The 11,839-nt window shown below is 45.8% G+C and overlaps 1 protein-coding gene across 2 annotated transcripts in view; it reads left to right on the top strand.

Moving 5' to 3' along the window:
- Dym (dymeclin) overlaps nucleotides 1-11,839 on the top strand; it is a 265,401-nt gene that overhangs the window by 10,058 nt on the left and 243,504 nt on the right. The window lies entirely within an intron of this gene.

Below are 11,839 nucleotides of genomic sequence, written 5' to 3' on the forward strand. Positions count from 1 at the left end.
AGTGTGTTGGATTGACAGTGTGTTGGATTGACAGTGTGTTGGATTGACAGTGTGTTGGATTGACAGTGTGTTGGATTGACAGTGTGTTGGATTGATAGTGTGTTGGATGTGGTGGGTAAGAGAATGCTGCTCCTTTGCACCTTACCTGCTTGCGTTTGACATCTGCCTTGACACTTTATGGTTCTGTAATTTTAGGGAAATTAATTAAGCGTTGCTTTAATTTATTTTTATTTTTTATTTTTTTAAGACCAAGGAGTGGTAGGCATTTTGAAGAAAGGGCCAGATTATAAATATTTTACAACATATGGGTTCCAGGACACTCAGGCCATCTTGGGAAGTGGTAAGCATCGTTACCCACTGAGCCATCTCACCAACCCTATATTTTTTGAAAATATTTATAGCTATTATTATTCCACACAGAATCTTTTGAGTAACATTTTGCTTTAAAGAGTCAAATGTTGGGCTGGTGAGATGGCTCAGTGGGTAAGAGCACCGGACTGCTCTTCCGAAGGTCCAGAGTTCGAATCCCAGCAACCACATGGTGGCTCATAACCATCTGTAACAAGACCTGACTCCCTCTTCTGGAGTGTCTGAAGGCAGCTACAGTGTACTTACATATAATAAATAAATAAATCTTAAAAAAAAAAAAAAGAGTCAAATGTTAAATTTTTCTCTGGATACAATTCTTGGCTTTTGTAATCCAATACAGTTTAAGTGACTCACTGTTTATTAATGCCTTTTTAAAACGTGGCTATCATGTGAACCATGCTGAAGTCTAATTTGACTATGGCCCCATTTCCCTGGTTATTTTTGGGGAGACCTTGCGTTGTAAGGAGATGCTCAGTTTGGAATGTTCTAGTTTTCAGGTCCTCGCTGACGCTGCTGAGCACCGCTCGGCAGTGCAGGTTAGGGTACTTCCATAAATACTTAGTCTGGCAATGTTTCCTAGATTGTATTTGTCTGCCCCAGCCACACTGATGATAACAAACAGAAAGATGTGGATGGATGGCTTAGTCTATAGGAACATGGAAATCATTATGTAGACCAAGCTGGCCTTGAACTCACAGAGATTTGCCTGCCTCTGCCTCCTAAGTGGTTTTATTTTACTTAATGCTAGGAACAGAGCCAGGCATGCACTCCCCAAATGCTTAGTACAGATGGACCACAAATGCTAGACGTGAAGGTGACTACTGAGAAGAGAACAAGACCAGGTCTCTGCCACTAATGAATCAAATGCAAATGGGTAATATGTCAGTAGATTTGGCTAAATAACTATCCTGCAGCTATTTCTATCCAAAAATCTCTGAAAATATGAAAGAATTTGAGGAACTTGGTACTTTCATTTAACCAGTTTATTTCCGATTCTTTCTTTCTTTCTTTCTTTCTTTCTTTCTTTCTTTCTTTCTTTCTTTCTTTCTTTCTTTCTTTCTTTCTTTCTTTCTTTCTTTCTTTCTTTCTTTCGTTTTTCGAGACAGGATTTCTCTGTGTAGCCCTGACTGTCCTGGAACTCACTCTGTAGACCAGGCTGGCCTGGAACTCAGAAATTCACCTGTCTCTGCCTCCCAAGTGCTAGGATTAAAGGCGTGTGCCACCATGCCTGGCTTTTATTTCAGATTCTTTTCTTTTCTTTTCTTTTATTTATTTTATTTTCGAGACAGGGTTTCTCTGTGTAGCCCTGGCTGTCCTCACACACACACACACACACACACACACACACACACACACACACACAAAATAATTGGAAGCCCTTTGTGTGGGTGGTCTTGCTGAGTGTGGGCATTGCCGTTAGGGTATAAGCAGTTGTAAAAGTGAGCTGGAGGGAAGATGGCTAAAGACCCTTGGGTCCTGGGTTGCTATTTAGTCTTGAATTGAAGCTTGCAGTCCCCTGCCTTGGAGGCTGGGGCACCTCATGTAACCGTGTAGCCAGCATGCTTCATCCTCCTGTGTTTACCTCCTGCTCCACTGCTCTCCCCGTCTTTGGTCTTAGAGTCCTAGGACTTTGCAGTCAGCCTTCTGTTCCCATGGACAGGGCCCCACCAGCAGTCCTACACCTTGTTTGGACTGCGTTGTACCATGCCTGCATTTCTGTAATCTTCCAGGGTTCCGTGTATGAGTGGGCTGCTGGTGAGAGTTCCTGCTGGCAGACTTTTGGCGGGCCTACTCAGCTGTGTTGGGTAGGGTGCTTTCTCCCTGCTCTCATCCTGGTTGGCCGATGTCTGTCGTCATTACCTTCATTCTCTGGGTGGAGTGCTACACTCTACTTAATTACACTCTACTTACACTTGGGGCAGTCTCTCAGAGACTTTGCCATTACTCCACCAACCGTTGGTGTCTTTGGCTAGTGACCACTGTCCATTTCTCTAGTTACCTGGTTCAGCTCTGAGATTTCTCTTTAAAGTCTCTTGGGTACAAATGCTGTGTGTGGAAGATGGGAGCTGACTGGCTCGAGTTGTCCTCTGACCTTCATGCATCCTTCATGGCGTGGGTCCTTTATTCATGTGCACACATAAAAATGTATTTACATTTAAAAAGCATTTATTTTATATGTATATGTGTGCCTGCGTGCGTGAATGTGCGTCCTATTCATGCAGGTGCTGACGGAGGCTCCAACAGGGCATTGAGTGCCCTGGGTGTCACAGATGGTTGTGACTGCTTGCTGCGCTTCCTGGAAACCACACTTGTGCTCTCTGCCTCCAAGTAAATAAATAAATAGTATAATTAAGAAACAAATAAATTAAAGTACCAAGTTCCTTTGACCTCAAATTCTTTCATATTTTCATAGCTTCTTGGATAGAAGTAGCTTCAGGATATTTATTTACCCAAATCTACCGACATCATGTCTTTCATGTTAGCATCCAATTCATTAGTGGCAGAGACCTGGTCTTGTTCTTTTCTCGGTAGTCACCTTCACGCCTAGCATTTGTGGTCCATCTGTCACAAGCATTTGTGGAGTGAATGCCTGGCTCTGTAAGGGAAATAATATGAGGCAGGGGTGCTGACAGCACTGTAGAAATACTGACGTTTGAAGGGGTTCCTTATTCTGGGTACAGTGATGAATTTAATGTTAATATCTATGAGAGCCAGACATCAAGTCAAAATATCCACTAAGTAAAGGTTTCTGGTTGACTTTGACTGAGAAGGTGGGACTGAGTGTACACCCTTGGGTTGCTCACTCAGAGACCCAAACCTGAGCCCACTGGTCTCCCACAGGAGCACAGAGAACCTGCGGCTTACCTTCTTTTTAGAATATAATGGTAGCAGGTTTACTGTTGGGGAAAAAGGAAGCAGTACAGACCGAATAAAAAGTCTTTCCCAACCCAACAGATTGTCAGTTCACTTGTCCATCTGTCTGTCAGTCTCCCTCCCTCCCTCCCTTTGCAATAGGGTCTTATTATGTGCCCATGGATGGCCTGGAACTCAGAGATTCCCTTGCTTCTGCCTCTAGGTATAAACACTAAAATGCAAGTTTATTTCTTTATTTCTGTATATTTGTGTGTGTGGCCATGCACATGCCACTGTGGGAGTCTGGATCTCAGAGAACAGCATGGGAGAGTCAGGTCTCTCCCTGCACCATGTGGGTTCTGGAGATCAAACTCGGGTGCTCAGGCCTGGTGGCAATACCTTTACTAAGTCCCATGTTGCCAGCCCCCAATCCCGATCTTTAAAGTAACGACTTTGGGGCCTCGGTGTTTCTTACAGCAAGTTCTGAGTATCCTGTAAGAACTGGCATGCTCCTCTGTGTTGGTAGAAGTTGGTAGAAGTCTTGCCCAACTTCCTCTCAAGCAAAAGCTTAAATTACTTAGGATATGTGTGTTAGTCACTGTTTGGTTGCTGCGAAGAGACCATGACATATAAAAGAAAGCATTTAACTGTGGGCTTCCTTACAGTTTCAGAGGTTTATTATTATCATGCCAGGGAACATGGCAGCCGGCAGGCATCCATGGTGCCGGAGAAGGAGCTGAGCGTTCTATGTCCCTAAGGAAGGAGGGGGAGGAGACAGTCAGTCAGACAGACAGATAGACAGACAGACCAACCGACAGAGACTAGCCCTGCCATGGGCTTTTAAAACCTCAAGCCCAATCCCAGTGACACACATCCTTCTACTTCTTGTAGTTCATTCAAACAGTGCCACTCCCACCCCTCCCCTGGCCCCCTGCTGGTCCACTGGGTACTCAGAGTGTGCCCACCTGTGTCCAGTGACTATGGATCCCTGAGTGATGCTCTGATTGTTACTTACCATGGTCCTCACACAGTTGGCAGTTTGTAAGCCTTTACCTGTCTGATGGATAAAAACGGTACTTTACAACATTTTATTTTTTTAGATTTGCTCTTTTAATTTTTACTTACAGTTGTGTTTATGTGAATTTTTGCTGCCTGTGAGTGCCTTCAGAGGCCAGAACACGGGCGCTGGGAACAGAACTCGGATCCTCTGGAAGAACTCAACTACCAAGCAGCCTCCTAAGCCCCACTTCGTTGTTTTGGATAGCACAGTTCACTCTTCTTTAGGTTGAAGATTTTTTTCATGTGTTTATTAACTTGAACCATGTCTATTTCAGCAAGCGTCCTCCTTCTTAGCAGAGTGCTGGAGGTTAACAGGGAGAAGGAAAAGAGAGGGGGGGGGTAGGTTTGATTCTTGTCTCCCAAGAGTAATCTACCTAGGAGACACATTTTATATAATGTAGGAAGAAGCCATTTCAAGCTCCATTTTACATAATGAGAGCTGAAGGGGCGGGATGTGTGACAGGAAAGCTGTGTGGGGGAGGGAGTCAGCTTGTGTGTGGAAACGCTGTTCTGTAGCTCCTTTGACAGGCTGCTTGCTGCAAGAGGCAGGAGCAGCTTCATCCCATAGGCTTGTGTGTGGCGCTGGTGGCAGTCTTTCTGCTCATCTTTATCATATCGAGGACACTACCCTTGGGTTTAGAGAAGCTCAAGTGACACTGGGGAGGTGGCCTGGTGGTTCACGGCACTTGTTGCTCCTGCAGAGGACTGGGGTGTGCTCCTGTATGTGCCTCACTCGTGTCTGGAACCTTCGTCCCAGGACATCCGACGCGCTCTCTGATCCCTGCGAGTACCTGGCGTGCTTGTGCGCCAGCACACAGGCAAAGCGCTCAGACACACTTTAAACACAAAACGTAAAATCTTACGGTAGTTTCCGTGCCAGCAGGGTAGAGAGGTTTATATCAGGGGCAGTGTAAACAGGTCATGGGACACACGTTTCTCTGCACATGGAACGGTGTAGGGCCTTTTCCCCAGAGGAAACTGAGGTTTTCTGATTTGAGAAACTGAATGGTCCAGAAGTGGGACGGCAGAGATACTTTGTGGTGTGTATCCTTGAGGCTTCCTTTTTGCACCAGGTCTGTTGAAGAAGGCCTGCCTTTCACTAGCAGGTTCCACAGGAGTCCTGTCTTCCCTGTTGCCTTGTCTCACAGGGGAAGAGGGTAGGTTTCTCGGCGAAACCTTGTTCTAATGATGATTCACGTACCTGATGAACTCCCAGAGTAAACTGTTTTCACTGATGACTTTCCTGAAGCAGAGTTTCACGGAGCCCAGGCTGACCTTACAGTTGTTCTGCATCTTGAACGACTTACTCTCCTGCCACCACATACAGTGCTGGGCTTGACTACAAGTGTGAACCACCATGCTTAGCTTTTGTTTTTTAGTAACTTACTACTTTTTATTTTCTGTCCATTGGTGTTTTGCCTGCATGTGTGAGTGGGTCAGATCCCCTGGAACAGGACTCAGACAGTGTGAGCTGCCATATGGGTCCCGGGAATTGAACTCAGGACCTCTGGAAGAGCAGACAGTGCTCTCAACTGCTGAGCCATCTCTCCAGCCCCAGCCCCCATGCTTGTTTCATACGGTGCTAGGGCGCAAAGGTGCTAGGTCTTCTGGCTTGCCAGCTGAGTCCATTTCTGCCATGGTCATGGATCCCTAACGTTAGCACAGGCAGAGTGGACTAGCATTACATTTCGTGGGAGGCAAACCGCCATGCTTCTCATCTCTTTTGGTCTGATGGTATCTTCTTCATTAATTTAATAAAACTTACAGAAGCAAAATCGAGTCCCTAGAAAACTAGGCATAAATTTACTTATGCCAGCAAACCAATACTCCTTCGTCACCAACCTACTTTTAACCTGCACACTTGGGCATGTTTATCCAGGGTGCTAGTGCTAGGTCAGCAGTGCTGACAGCTAATTAGCAGGGTCCCCGATGGATAGCTGACTGTACATAAATTGTTATGGTCTCTTTTGTTTGTGTCTTAGTCAGTGTTCTATTGCTGTGAAGAGACACCATGACCATGGCAACACTTAGAAAGAAAAACATTTAATTGGGACTGGCTTGCACTTCATAGATTCAGTCCATTATCGTCATGGCAGGAAGCATGGNGGCATGCTGGCAGACGTGGTGATGGAGAGGTAACTGAGAGTTCTACATCTGGATTGGCAGGCAGCAGGAAGAGACACTGAGCCACTAGGCCTGACTCGAGCTTCTGAAAACTCAAAGCCCATTCCCCCAGTGACACTTCCTCCAACAAGGCCACACCTCCAGTAGTGCCATTCCCTGTGTGTGTCTGTGGAGACCATTTTCATTTAGACCACTAAAACAGCAAAATCCTTTTCCTTCTGAGAAGGAGCTGAATGTTCTGCATCTGCAGGCAGCAGGGAGAGACTGACACTGGGCCTGGCTTGAGCTTTTGAAACTCCAAAGTACACCTTCATTGACATACTTCCTCCAACAAGGCCACACCTCCTAATTCCTGTTTAGTAGCACTGTTCCCTGTGACCAGGCATTCAAGTATGTGAGCCTGTGGAACCGAACCTTTCCTTTTCTTTTCTTTTCTTTTCTTTTCTTTTCTTTTCTTTTCTTTTCTCTTCTCTTCTCTTCTCTTCTCTTCTCTTCTCTTCTCTTCTCTTCTCTTCTCTTCTCTTTTCTTTTTTTCTCTTTTTTTCTTTTTTTTTTCTTGGTTTTTTGAGACAGGGTTTCTCTTTATAGCCCTGGCTATCCTGGAACTCACTGTGTAGACCAAGCTGACCTCGAACTCAGAAATCCGCCTGCCTCTGCCTCCCCAGTGCTGGGATTAAAGGCATGTGCCACCATGCCCGGCTACCATTCCTTTTCAAACAACCACCATTTGCTTTTTCAAAAATAGCCAGTGAGACATCTTCCGGGGTCATGGATAATTGGACAAATGAAAGAATTGAAGCTGTTGTTGTGGCTCACACCTGTGCTGCTAGCTAGGAGGATTGTGATTTCAAGGTTAGGCTAGGCTACAGTGGAGGGCCATCTCAATCAAAGCAGGAAGGCCGAACTTGGTTAGAAAGGTGGTGGCACTGCCCTCAAGTGGGTGGAAGAGGACAAGAGCTGTTTCCCACAGCATTATGGCTAATGGCTTGACAGGAGAGTTCCAGTGCACATATTGGGAGAGCCCAAGGCATATTTTGCTTTCTGGAGAGGATTGTTTAGTTTTTAATTAGCAGTGGTCATGTCTCAGATGAACTAAGCTGGTTAGTGTGCTCCCATTGTTCAGAACTCCTCAGACCTGAGTGAGGTCGGAGAGGATTCATTCATCTATGGCCACCTGTGTAACTGACAGGGCTACTGAGTGGCATGTAAGATCCTAGTATCTGATTGTGTGATAATGTGGGCACTGAAATGGACTTACTGGTGTGTGAGAAATACTGGTGAGTCTGATTTGTTGGTAGCTTTCTGGGAATTACAGATTAGATTTTTTTCTTCTAAAGATGTATTTATTTTTATAATAGTATGCCCGGTGCCCACAGAACCAGAAGAAGGCGTCAGATCTCTTGTAACTGTATGGATATAAGCCGCCATGTAGGTACTGGGAACCAAACCCAGACCCACTGCAAGAACAGCCAGTGCATTTAACCACTGAGTCATCCCTCCAGCCTTTGTAGATTAGATTCGGTACTTTACCTGGAAGTAATTACAGACTAATAATACTTTTAAAACACAATAGGGGCTGGTGAGATGGCTCAGTGGGTAAGAGCACCCGACAGCTCTTCCGAAGGTCCGGAGTTCAAATCCCAGCAACCACATGGTGGCTCATAACCATCCGTAACAAGATCTGACGCCCTCTTCTGGAGTGTCTGAAGACAGCTACAGTGTACCTACATATAATAAAAAAAAACAAAAAAAACAAAAACACAATAGAGTCCTGTATACTTTTCACTTTTCATCAAGTTTATCCCAGTGTTAATTAATATAACTGTAGGATTGGCTTGGCATGGTGGTGCACGTCTTTAGTCTCAGTACTCTGGAGGCAGAGGCAAGGGGATTTCTGAGTTCATGGCCAGCCTGGTCTACAGAGTGAGTTCCAGGACAGTCATGTTTCAAGAAACCCTGTCTTGAAAAAAAAAATGTCTGTCTGTCTGTCTCTCTCTCTCTCTCTTGCTCTCTGTGTACAGACATACACACATACTGTTAGGAAATATAATGCAGTGAAGGGTACCTTGTGGGCTCATGCCAAGGTATGCCCGAGTACTCCATGCAATAGATCTGATGTAAAAGGGGCTTATTTGGGGGGAAGGGAGGGATGTGAAGGTCTGGAGAAAGGTAAGAGGCAGATAAATAGACATACAGACAAGCAGACTATGGATAGGAGCAGAGCAATGAGGGCTGGGAAGAGGCGGGGGCACAGAGAAGGATGGACAGAAATAGGGAGAGAGAGACTGGGCCAGGAACACAGGGTACCAGAGAGAGAGGGGAGATAGGGTGGGACTGGGGGGGAGGGTCCTCATATCTGACTGCACACACCTGGTGACAGTGGTGGTAGGTAATGACATAAGCAGTTGCTAGGTTCCTGAGGGGCAGCCTAGTGGATCACCTGTAAGCTAATACATACAAAGCACACATTCGTATTAAGTTCCAAACTCAGGACAAGTGGCTGAAGTGCCTATTTAACATATCAAAGCACACCTGGCCTCCATGTTCTCCCAGCATCCCTCAGTCTCTACTTGTTACAAGGTGTGGCTAGTATAGGCTTGTCCCTTACACTGAACTTCCCGGCCCAGTCCCCTGGTCTTCCCTGTATAATCCAAACGTTTTGGTTACCTTCTCTTCTCTCTGACCTTATCGCTCTCTCTGTCTATCTCTGTTTGCATGTCGACTTCTTTGGCCTCATTTCCTGAGACTGGTGAACTTGTCAGGGAGCTGTTCCCAAATAAACCTGCTTTTATACTTTTAATTCGGCTTGAATTGGCTTATTATGTTGGCAGAGAAATCTATTGCATACGCGCATGCCTATGTGTATAGCTATAGCGTGTCTTTGCTACTCATCAGCTGGTTGCAGGCCTTTTGCACTCCAGATAGGAATTGTGAGCGGTGTGAAGAAGCTCTTCCAGTTTTGGCCCTTGTTGGCCCTTGTGTGTCCTTAGGGGCTAGCCTCAGACCCTAAGGTTTTACGGCTTTAATCCTCACTCCCCAGGATTCTGTGCCCTTTACTCCAGTTCAAGCCAGAGACTTAAAGCTGCAGGCAACTGGGTCAGAGGTTGTTGCTCTGAGTTTTGGGCATCAGTAGCCTTGGTGCTTGGCAGCTATTATAATCCTTGACCTCTCGCACCATGAGTGGCAGCAGCTGCAGGTGGCACCCGCTGCTTTCAGGGCTCCCTAGTAGGCCACTGGTCCTGAGTAACTGCAATTCATACAGCTCTTGGGCTCCTCAGCCTATATGACACGGTAGTATAGCTTATAGGCCCAAGGTGGCTCAGACCCATAACCTTCAGGTTTGGCAGCTCCTAGAAAACTTTCCATGGACTAGGGCATCTCTCCTGGTGTCAGCTCTTGGGAGCCTCTCTGTGTCCTGTCTTTGGCCCAGCTATTCTCTGAACTTCTCTTGTTAATTGCTGCAGCAGCTGTCACCCTGTCCTCCTGCTGTCCCCTCACTTTGTGTTCCCAGCTTAGCTGTGTCACTAATATGAAGGTCAGAAGTGAGCAGACATGGCCACTTGAAAGCTGGGTAAAGCAGTGTACCCCTGAAATTCCAGCACTTGGGATGTGGAAATAGGAAGACCAAGTCATCTTTGGCTACATAACAAGTTTAAGGTCAGTCTGGACTATGTAAGATCCTCTTTAAAATGCAGACAAGAAGAGACTGGAGAAGTGGCTCAGCTTAAACCCCAGTTTCGGGGGATCCAACACCCTCCTCTGGCTTCTTCAAGTGCTACATGCATGTGGAGCACAGGACATACATGCAGGCAAAACTCCAACACATAAATTAAATAACATCTTTAAAAACTCATATAGAAACAAAAAATCCGGGCTGGTGAGATGGCTCAGTGGGTAAGAGCACCTGACTGCTCTTCTGCTCTTCAGAGTTCAAATCCCAGCAACCACATGGTGGCTCACAACCATCTGTAACAAGATCTGATGCCCTCTTCTGGAGTGTCTGAAGACAGCTACAGTGTACTTACATATAATAAATTAATAAATCTTAAAAGAAAAAACAAAAAACAAAAAAACCCAACCCAAAACAATAGCACCCCTCCTCCACATACATACAAACACACATGCAAAAACCCACTTGAGTCCAGGCATAGTGTTGCACACCTGTTATCCCTGCGTTTGTGAGGCTAAGGCAGGAGTGTAGGCTGAGGCCAGCTTAAACGACATAGCAACTTCTAGGCCAGCCTCTTCATATTGGGCTTAGAGATTTATGTATGAGGGATTTTCATGTACCATGCATGCATGTGTACCATCTGTATGTACCGTGTATGTGTGTGTGTGTGTGGTGCCTGAGGAGGCCAGGCATTGGGATCCCCTGGAACTGGACTTAGATATGATCGTGAGCTACCGTCTGGAACCTGGCACCGTGCAAAGAGCAACAAGTACTGTAAACAACTGCGCTAGCTTGTATAACCTTTTCATTGGACCTGGTGCTTCAACACTAGGAGGCAATGCGGAGGAGCATCTCTTGCCTGCTCAGACTTGAGGTCAACAGCTGCTTCTCCAGCCAGGAAAGGAACTCAGGCTAAGGTGTTTGCACCAGTCACAGCGGGCGTTGGTGAGAGTGAAGGACCACAAAGTAGTGGCAGGCTCTCCTGGCTCCCTCTTACCATCTCTTTATCAAAGTCAGGGAATTATACTGGCACAGTATAGTAGACCACAGAATTGCAACCCCACAGGAAGTGTATTTCTCCCTGTTTTTCTTGCCCCCACCCCATTCTGTGTGTGTGTTTGTGTAGTTTATTGACATTTGATCACATATAGCAAACAACAAGGCACAAAACCTAATTTCCTGAAAACGAACTGTTTTCCATTAGCATTGTTTTATCTTTTGGGGAATGCCTGTGGGGAGAGGATGCAGGGGCTAGGTATGTACCTCAGGCTAGCCTCTGGCCCTCCTCCTGCCCGAGACTCCCAAATGCTGGTGCGAGTGTGTGTGTGTGTGTGAGTGTGTGTGTGTGTGTGTGTGTGTGAGAGAGAGAGAGAGAGTGAGTGTATAAGAGTGAGTGTGTGAGTGTGTGAGTGTGTGAGAGAGTGTGTGTGTGAGTGTGTGTGTGTTATATGACTAGCAGTTACTACTGAGCTGCTGGTGCAGGTCTATTATTTTTTCAGTGTTGTATCTATATGTTATTTTTTTACTTATTTGGTAAGACTTTTTACTTGTTTGTTAACATTATTATTACTAAGTTTCAAAGGCAGAAGAGTAGAATACCACAATACCTGTTCTCATCTGTATTTTGTACTAGTTAAAGTGCATTCCCGTTTGAACATTAGTTGCAGATGTAATGACTTTTTACCCCAGAAGGGGGAGCCACATACGAGACGGCATTTTCCTGCTGAGTCAGCACACGCCCATCACCTAACCAAGTCCGTAGTT

Source organism: Mus pahari, chromosome 15 (assembly GCF_900095145.1).
Source record: "Mus pahari chromosome 15, PAHARI_EIJ_v1.1, whole genome shotgun sequence".
Classification (NCBI taxonomy): Eukaryota; Metazoa; Chordata; class Mammalia; order Rodentia; family Muridae; genus Mus; species Mus pahari.